At 38.7% G+C, this 8,421-nt stretch overlaps 1 pseudogene across 1 annotated transcript; it reads left to right on the top strand.

Moving 5' to 3' along the window:
• Positions 1-211: 211 nt before the first annotated feature.
• Positions 212-2,344, top strand: Gm8989 (predicted gene 8989; annotated as a pseudogene). Its single transcript, NR_030720.1, has one exon. The product of NR_030720.1 is annotated as a predicted gene 8989 (transcript).
• Positions 2,345-8,421: the final 6,077 nt, after the last annotated feature.

Raw genomic sequence — 8,421 nt, 5'->3', positions numbered from 1 at the left:
AAATTTACAGAAACACTTACAAACATTTGGAAGCAAAAGCATGATTACAGTCACAATTACTTTCATGAAATCTTGAAGATCATAGAAAATGAGCTGAAATCTGAACCCTGTGAGGGAGACTACACATTTACCAGAGACTATGTCTTTGACTTATCCTTGTACTTATTCCAAAGAGCATCCAAGGATTTCAAGAAAATGCACGAGGCATTCAAGACTGCAAATGACCCTGTGAACTATCTGGAGAGAAAGAAAGATGATTTCTTTATGAGTTTTAAGATCTCCTGCCAAGGTGCCACTTCAATCACTTCCTTTGTTGACTTCCTATGGCTCAAGCTCAGTCCTGCTATCTCTGCCAGCATACGGAAAATAATGGTTCAAAAAATAGCTGGAGACATGCGAGCCACCTGCCCTGAATTCAATGGAAACAGAGCTAACCTGGAGAAACATATTCTCTACTCTCTAGCAGAAGAAGAAAATTTTGATAAATACTGGAAATACATTCAAAGGCCAGAGGAATTTTTCAGGGATTATATTAGAGACCACATTAAAAGATACTGTTCAGAAAAAGAGAGTGAAAAAATAAAAACTTTTTTAAACATAAGTTTAGGTGACATCAAGAATACCATCCTGTCTGCCATTCATAAGTCCACAAAGGTAGCTAAAGCTAAAGGCAGCACTGCATCTGGCTGGCTGGATTTGTTCTGTGACCACCTAGGGAGCAACCTGGTCTTCCCAAGGAGAGACCTGGTAAACATAGAGCACCAGGAGCTAATGGATACTGAGTTCCTCAAAGAAGCCATGAGCAAAGCTTTGGATCCTGCAATGAGGGAAATAGAAGAGGATTGTTCAAGTAAGCACATAGATGAAATTGTTCCTGACATTGAGGAAATTCTCTCTGAACATCTCTGTGGCTGTTGGAAACAGTGTCCTTTTTGTAAGGCAATTTGTACAAACACCATTCCCCAGCATGAAGGAGACCACAGTGTGCCATTCCACCGTCCTCAGGCTGTCAGTGGTTGGCATTGGCATAAAACAGACCAGTTCGACATTAATGTTTGTACTAGTAATGTAGCAAGTAATATTTGCTTCATTTTAAATGACCGCTGGAGATACAAATACAAGAAATATCGAGACGCAGGAGGTGATTATGCCACATGGAGCATCACCCCAGACTCATCTACCCAGCCATATTGGAAATGGTTTGTCTGTCATTTCAGATCAAAGCTAGAACACAATTATGGCAAAAAATTTACAGGGAAAGGTAGTATTCCAGATTTATGGACCAAAATCACAAAGCAAGAAGTCCTGAATGACTTAAAAAAATAATAACTGCCACAGACAGAACACTAGATGGGCTACAGAAATTTTACTTCAGCCAAGGGAGCCTAATGGAGAACACCATGCAGGAGGATCTGCAGTAGACATTTGAGCTTCCTCGAGATGGCCCACTCTATTGGGCAATTTTTCTGCAGACCAATATGAAGTTAAACTTTCATAAAATAAGACTGTTTAGATGAATTAATGATTTTATAGAATTTCTGAATTGATTTAAATAGTTTTAGGCACTAGGGTTAATGATAGAAAGTTTAAGGAGATGGCTTAATTTGTTCTGCTAAATAGATATGATAAAGTTAGAATTAAGAGCAGAATGTGACCTTTCCCTTGTAGGATAATGAGAGCTACATAGGTTTGAAAAGGAGTACAGTGAGCTTTCATGTACTGCAAGTATGTGATTGTACTTGGAAGAAGAAAATAGGCTTGGGACAAGTTAATGCTCAAAACATTCATTCTAGGTTGGGTCTGAGTTCCTGGATTTTGTGATCTAGAGACATAGTCACAGGTTTTGGTGGGCACCATAAAAAGGCAAGGTAATGAACAAGGAGTAAATAATTCGATTATTAGTATAGAATAGAGAATAGATGATTATCCAGTCTTGCTGAACAAGACTTCAAAAATAAGATGTAAGAGGGATTGTTTCTTTGTAAATACAGATTGATCATCATCTAAGCATATGGAAAACTCGCTACTGTAGACTTGGCTTGCTTAAACATTGTTAATCAATAACAAAAGAAGTATGGCTTTAGGTTTGCTATGGAGAAAAAGATGAGAGAACGTTAGATGAGAAATGCTTAGGTATGAGTTTCAAAAGAGAAATACACAATCAATACTCCTGTTGTAATCTCCTCTTGTGTGATGATTTTATTGTCTTATTGAAGAACATGTGTTTTGTGATTGTTTTTAGAAAACTTGCACTCATGGCTATGAGGTAATTTTTGTCAGACATAGAGAACTTTGTCTTAGATGGTGTTAAAAGGCTAAGAGAAAAATAAAGTTGTTAGAGCTCACTTGTTGGAACTTGCTTCATCTACCAAGTGTGTGAGCATGTGCCTGCTTTACATTGTCTACAATCACAGATGCCCTCCTTGGATCATTGACATAGCTAGCCTTCAACATCCTCATATCAATTGAGGTTACATTATAAATTAAATAAGTAAAAGTAAATTAGCTACTATTGCAAGACTTGAAGATTTTCTATGAAAATGATTTTACTTTTCTCTGATTTATTATCTAATGCTTTATCCATATATACTAAATATGTTAATATTCTATTGTTTTGATTTTTTTTTTTTTTGCTTTGGTTGTTTTCTGTTTTTTGTTCTTATGGAAGAGTATTATTCTCCTGTATTTCTTATTTTTTGTTGTTTTTTTTTTTGTATGTGTTTTTGCAATTTTTTTATTTTTAATTAATTAAGTCTTTTCTTCATTTAAATTTCCAATGCTACCCCAAAAGTCCCCCAAACCCTCCCCCACCCACTCCCACTTCTTAGCCCTGGTGTTCCCCTGTACTGAGGCATATAAAGTTTGCAAGACCATTGGGCCTCTCTTTCCACTGATGGCCGACTAGGTCATCTTCTGATATATATGCAGCTTGAGACACGAGCTCCGGGGGGGGGGGGGGGAATACTGGTTAGTTCATATTGTTGTTCCACCTATAGGGTTGCAGACCCCTTTAGCTCCTTGGGCACTTTCTCTAGCTCCTCCGTTGGAGACCCTATGATCTATCTAATAGCTGACTCTGAGCATCCACTTCTTTGTTTGCTAGGCCCCAGTATAGCCTCGCAAGAGACAGCTATATCAGGGTTCTTTCAGCAATATCTTGCTAATTTGTGCAATGGTGTCAGCGTTTGGGGGCTGATTATGGGATGGATCCCCAGGTATGGCAGTCTTTAGATGGTACATCCTTTCGTCCCAGCTCCAATCTTTGTCTCTGTAACTCCTTCCACGGGTATTTTGTTCCATAATAGTAATAAAATTCTATTGGTAGGGAAATGAAGAATACTTAAAAGGAATTGGGAGAGAGGGAAATCATGATCAAAATATAGCATTTGAACCCCTCAAAGATTACAGAGACTGAGCCACCAACAATACGTGGGCTGGTGTTCGGCCCTCTGGCAAACATGTAACAGAGGACTGACTTGTCTGGCCTCAGTGGGAGAGAATGCACCTAATTCTGAAGAGACTTGACACCTGAGGGTGGGGGATACTAGTAGGAGATAAGGTGAAGGTGAATGGGTGAGTGGACGATCAACCCCTCTGGGGCAAAAGGGAGGAGGAATGGGATAAAATTCTCGGCAATGGGGAGCCATAAAGGAGACAAAATTTGGAATATAAATAAATGAAATAATTTAATAATAATTTTAACAAATGAAAGAGGAAAGAAAAAGATAAAAGGGTTTCTTCTTAAGAGATTTTATTTATTTTATTATATATAAGTACACTGTAGCTGTCTTACAAGTGATTGTGATCCACCATGTGGTCACAGGGATTTCAAATCAGGGCCTCTGGAAGAGCAGTCAGTGCTCTTAACCGCTGAGCCAATAAAACAAAATGAACATAAAAATTAAAGCCTGGTGTTATATATAGGTCTGAGAAAGAATCATTCCTGAAATTCTATTATGGTGACCAGGTTAAAAAAAATGGGGATGGGGTTGTGATGGTTGTAATGGTTTGCCTATCTTCGGCCTAGGAAGTGGCACTATGATAAGGTGTGGCCCTACTGGAGCTGTGGCCATTTTGGAGTAGTTGTATCACTGTGGGTGTGGGCTATCAGACCCACTTCCAGCTAGCAAATCAGTCTTCTCTTAGAGACCAGCAGATGAAGATGTAGACCTCTCAGCTCCTGCTTCTCCATTTCTGCCTGGATGATGATATGTTCCTGCCTTGATGATACTAGATTGAACCTCTGAACCTCTAAGGCATCCACAATTAAATGTTGTCCTCTTAAGGATTGAGTTGGTGGCAATGCTTAACTATAATTGTGAATTTTTAAATGATCTACAATCACCTAGAAAACAAGCCTCCAAGTACACCAGTGAAAGATACTTTTAGATTGGTAGTCTATGTCCATGAGAGTTGACAATGATTAGATTAATGGAGGTAGAAGGACTGTCCCTAGCTGAGAAGCACCATTTTCTGGGCTGAAGTCCTAGACTGCATAAAAAAGAGGAGGTTCCCTAAGCACAGAACATTCACTGCTCTCCCTTTGTTGGAACTCAAGAACTCAAGTTCCAGCCTCTACAAATTCTTCCCACCCAGAACTCAAACCATGAACTGAAACTATTCTTCCTTTAGTGACTTTGTTCAGTATTTTGACCCAGCAATAAGAAAAGTTTCCTAATTAGAGTAGGTACTTTTCTGTTCTTAGGATAAAATAACCAAAGCTACTTACAGAGAAAAAGATGGTTTTGGTCAAGGTTTAAGAAGTCTAAGAGTCTATCACAGTGGGGAAGCTGAGCAACAAAAATCAGGAGCAAGAAGCTGAGAGTTCACATCTCATCTTCACAAAGGAAACAGAGAGGGCAAACCGTAAGCCAATGGGGTTATAAACTCCTAAGACAGTGTTATACTTCTCACAACAAAGCTACATGGGTCTCAGAAGAAATGAGGTATGTCCTAAAAGTTTTTTTGCCCACAAACAGTGTAACCAGTAGGGGACACACCACGGACATATATAAGCCTATGGGCCACTTCTCATCAAAATTACAATATTCCACTCCTGACTCCTATAGGCTCAGGGCCATATCAAAATGCAAATGCATCTTCTGTTGGAAAACAGGCTACAGCTAACATGAACTGGGTTACACCTGCGAGGCAAATTGGGTCTGAAAAGAGAGGGAAAACTAGGTGGACAAGAGAGAAATGGAGCCAAGACAAGGTTCCTGATCAAGGCTCAAATGTTTAATGGAAAATGCGCTTATAAAGGAGGGGGAGGCCCATTCCCGCCAATTCATCCTTGGAGCCCAGCTGCAGGTGACCACGTGCAGGATAGGGTGTAGTCTCAGGAATAGCTCAGTGGCCTCCCAGCAGGTAGCAGTATCTTGAAGAGGAACAGCGACAGTGGCTGAAAAATAAATAGAGTGATCTAGGAAGGCAGGCTCCACCCTAGGTAATCTCCTTAGAGGCAGCAAAGTCGAGGTCTGGCTCAGTCAGGGTCAGGCTGCGGGGAGGTTACACTACTCCAACATTTAAAAAACTTTAAAATATTTAATAGTCTCAAAACTCCAAAGTCCAAAGTCAATTCTGAGACATGAAGGAAACTCCTAACTGTGACACCTTGAACAATCATAAAAGATAAATAAAAGTTTTTAAAAAGAATTATATATTTTTAACAATAGGAGAATACATGTTCCCATTTCAAAATGGGAAAGATGAGGGTATATTAAGGAAAGAGTAAAGCAAAGCAAGCAGAAATCCACCAGGGAAAATATCAAGTCCTGTAGCTCTATGTCTAGTGTATAAAGTGTATGTATATTTAGTCTCAAAGTACTTCAGTGTATCCAGCCCTCCAGGCCTGCAATGTACAGTCCTCACTTATTTTGTTTTCATTCTCTATATGTGGCTCCTCTTCACAGATAGCTCATGCCCCAGATATCTTCAACTTATTGGGAACATGTAGTATACATTTTTAAGAAATATTCACATAGATCCTTATAGGGAATCCAACAGTTTGCACTCCCACCAAAAATAAGTGTTCCCCTTTCCCAGAATATTCACCAGCATGGCTTGTGATTTGTATTTTGAAATGGCCATTCTGAATGTCTTACAATGAAATCCAAAGTAGATTTACTTAACATTTCCCTGACAGTTAAGGATTGTTATATATTTTAAACTATACCTTGGTGATTTGTGTTTCTTCTAAGAACTATGTTTAGCTCCCTACTCCATTTTGTAGTGGGGTTGTTTTCTTGTTTAGTGATTCACTGCTTTATATAGCCTAGAGTGTAACCATCTGTCAGATGCTAAATTGATGAAAACTTTCACCTTCTTTCTTGTTTCCATCATCATGGAGTTCTTTTCTATCCAGAAGCTGTTTAGTCTCAAGAGGTCCTCATTGTCAGTTTTGATCTCAATGTCTGTGATACCACAGTCATTGTTCAGAATGTGCTTCTTATGCATGTAAGTAGAAGTACATTTCCTACTTTCTCCTCTGTTGGAATCAGATTATCAATTGTGCTGATTAAATATTTTTCACTTGACACAAACTAGGTTCATATGGGAAACTCAGGAAAGAATTTCAATTTGAGAGTTACCTGTTCCATATTTGTCTGGGCTGTCTGTCTATGGAGCATTTTCTTAAATAATGATGGATATTGGAGTGCCCACACACTATGATTATTGTCACTCCAGGACTAGTGATCCTAGACTATATAAGAAAGCAACTCAGCAAGCCATGAGGAACAAGATAATAAGCAACACTCCTCCACGGTTTTGCTTCAGTTCTTCCCTCTAAAATCCTTCTTAATTTGCTCAATATTGGACTATACTGAGAAATCATACACCAAATAAACTGGTTCCTCTTCAAGTTGGTTTCATTCAGTGTTTTATCACAGAAACAGAGAATCAAACTAGGACACAGCTTTTATGCTGAGGTTCTTGATCCATGTATGATTGAGTTTTGTGCCAGGGTGAGATAATAATCTAGTTTCATTCTTTTTCTGGAATCATGCAAATGACCAGTACAATTTGTTGAAGATGCTGTCTTTATTCCAATATTTATTTTTGGCTTCTTTGTCAAGAATCAGTTGGCTGAAGAGTGTGGGCTTATATTTATGTTTTCAGCTGTATTGCATTGATCAATATGTCTGTTTTATGGTGGTACCATGCTCTTTTTATTTCTACAGCTCTGAAGCAAGACAAAAGCTTCATGTTCCCTCTCCTATGTTGATGCTTGTGTTGTCTCTTAAGGGAGGAATGTTCATATTTTAGTACCCATACAAGTAGAAAAAAATTAACCTAAGTAGCAGATGAAAGGGTAAGCTTCCAATGGAGGTGAGAAAAAATAGCTAGTATGAATGATTTAAATTATATGAACGAATAAGAAAGTAAGGCAAAGAAGAGCATATGGGAAGGAATACATAGTGCTAAAGTCCTTTGAAAATTGCATGTAGAAAATGACTACTGTAGAAATATCCTGAAATACATAAATATACATATATAAAATCAGGTGAAATTTAATTACACTATAAAAGGGAGAGAGCTTCCACAAACACCTTAAGAAATCAAACAGAAAACACAGTGCCTGATATGTGCTGCCTGTTTTTCAAGTTGTCAGGGTTCCCCAGAAGCCCTAAGTATTAAAAGGTATTGCCATTGCTCCTGCTTATCATCCAGAACTTGATGGTAAGAAGCCATTGGTGAAGATATCACATATTTGGGTCATCATTACATGGAAAATTCAAGCTGATACTAACCGATAAGCACCAGTATTATTAGTTAGTTTTCACAATATTAGAAGATGCTAACATGATATGAAGGGAGAAAAATAAAATAGCCTTATCTGGTTATCAACAAAATGATCTATAATAAAAACTATCTTGGCCCTTCCGGCTTGTGAGTTTACACAGCAGCAGAACCTGTGCTATAGACCCTCACACCTCAATCACACACAGAAACAGCTTGACCCTCAGGAGTTCTGACACACCCAGTTTCACAAGCTTATGGGAAGGACAAGCTACAATAGGAGAAAGCAAGGCAAAATGACACCAGAGATAACCAGATGACTAGAGGAAAGCACAAGGATATAAGCACAAGAACATATGCTACTTGCCATCATCAGAACCTGTTTCTCCCTCCAGAGCAGGTCCTGGATATCCCAACACATTGGAAAAGCAAAATTCTGATTTAAAATCTCACTTCATGATGATGATACAGAACTTTAAAAAGGACATAAATAAATTCATTAAAGAAATACAGGAGAGGGCTGGAGAGAGGCTCAGCAGTTAAGAGCACTGACTTCTCTTCCAGAGTTCCTGAGTTTAATTTCCAGCGTCCACATGGTGGTTCACAGCCATCTGTGATAGGGATCTGATGCCCACTTAGGGTATGCCTGAGGACATCGACAGTGTACAGACAGCAACAGTG

This window comes from Mus musculus, chromosome 7 (genome assembly GCF_000001635.26).
Source record: "Mus musculus strain C57BL/6J chromosome 7, GRCm38.p6 C57BL/6J".
In the NCBI taxonomy this organism is placed as follows: domain Eukaryota; kingdom Metazoa; phylum Chordata; class Mammalia; order Rodentia; family Muridae; genus Mus; species Mus musculus.
Note: the sequence above shows the minus strand (reverse complement) of the source record. Positions and strands in the feature narration are given on the sequence as shown.